Genomic DNA, 1,557 nt, shown 5'->3' with positions numbered 1-1,557 from the left:
AAAACAACTACCATGGTGTACAACTCACCAGAACAAGTACCATGGTGTACAACTCACTAGAAGAACTACCGTGGTGTACAACTCACCAGGACCATGGTGTACAACTCACTAGAACAAGTACCATGGTGTACAACTCACCAGGACCATGGTGTACAACTCACCAGTACCATGGTGTACAACTCACCAGTACCATGGTGTACAACTCACCAGAACAAGTACCATGGTGTACAACTCACCAGAACAAGTACCATGGTGTACAACTCACCAGAACAAGTACCATGGTGTACAACTCACCAGAACAAGTACCATGGTGTACAACTCACCAGTACCATGGTGTACAACTCACCAGTACAATGGTGTACAACTCACTAACCCATCAATAATATACATTAATCAAAGACGGTCTACACAACACAGTGTGTAGTTACAAACATTCAGAGACAAACACAATACAACTCGAGCAGAGTTGTATGGTCAAATGGACCAATTTTATCCAACAACTAGAATGGAAAAGTTATCCTCTTCCTTAGACTGAGTTCTAACAGTAAACAAACATATAATGCCATTAATGAACAGACGTATATTACACAAGATACTCATGATGTAAATTTTCCTTTAACAGAGCGTTTAACACATTCCAGTAAAATAATTATTAACGGTTTCACTTCAGACTGTAAAATTAAGTCACTATAAAAAAAGGAAAAAAAAAACAAGACTCCGCCGGGAGTCGAACCCGAGTCTGCTGCTTCAGAGGCAGCCGTGCTGACCGCTGCACCACAGAGTCGTAATGTTAAGCTATGGGGTTTTACTATATAGCTCAATTGTAGTGTTGATAAAGTAATGGCCTTTATTAGGCCTGGCTTCTGGTTCTGTTGGTACCCACCTTGACGGTACTAATGACCAGTACTTCTCTTCCTGCTGGTACCAACGTGGAGGGTACTAGTGACCAGTGCTTACCTCCTTGCTCGTACCAACGTAGAGGGTACTAGTGACCAGTGCTTCTCTCCCTGCTAGCACGAGGGTGGAGGGAACTAGTGACCAGTACTTCTCTTCCTGCTGGTACTAACGTGGAGGGTACTAGTGACCAGTTCTTTTCTCCCTGCTAGCACGAGGGTGGAGGGTACTAGTGACCAGTACTTCTCTTCCTGCTGGTACTAACGTGGAGGGTACTAGTGACCAGTACTTCTCTTCCTGCTGGTACCAACGTGGAGGGTACTAGTGACCAGTGCTTCTCTCCCTGCTAGCACGAGGGTGGAGGGTACTAGTGACCAGTACTTGTCTTCCTGCTGGTTCCAACGTGGAGGGTACTAGTGACCTGTACTTCTCTTCCTGCTGGTTCCAACGTGGAGGGTACTAGTGACCAGTACTTCTCTTCCTGCTGGTACCAACGTGGAGGGTACTACTGACCAGTGCTTCCCTCCCTGCTAGCACCAACCTGGAGAGTACTAGTGACCAGTACAGAGAAATACAAGTCTAGTCGAGCAACATACAAGGACAGTTCAGGTGCAGGAACTAAGTCAGATTCACTTTCTGTAATCCATTTAAATAACAAATTTT

At 45.0% G+C, this 1,557-nt stretch overlaps 1 non-coding gene across 1 annotated transcript; it reads right to left on the bottom strand.

The window, feature by feature from the left end:
- Positions 1-712: 712 nt before the first annotated feature.
- TRNAQ-CUG (transfer RNA glutamine (anticodon CUG)) lies at positions 713-784 on the bottom strand. The gene has a single exon. It is a non-coding gene; the product is annotated as a tRNA-Gln (tRNA).
- Positions 785-1,557: the final 773 nt, after the last annotated feature.

This window comes from Cherax quadricarinatus, unplaced genomic scaffold (genome assembly GCF_038502225.1).
Source record: "Cherax quadricarinatus isolate ZL_2023a unplaced genomic scaffold, ASM3850222v1 Contig38, whole genome shotgun sequence".
Lineage (NCBI taxonomy): Eukaryota > Metazoa > Arthropoda > Malacostraca > Decapoda > Parastacidae > Cherax > Cherax quadricarinatus.
The sequence above is the reverse complement of the archived record's forward strand: the minus strand, read 5'-3'. Positions and strand labels throughout refer to the sequence as shown.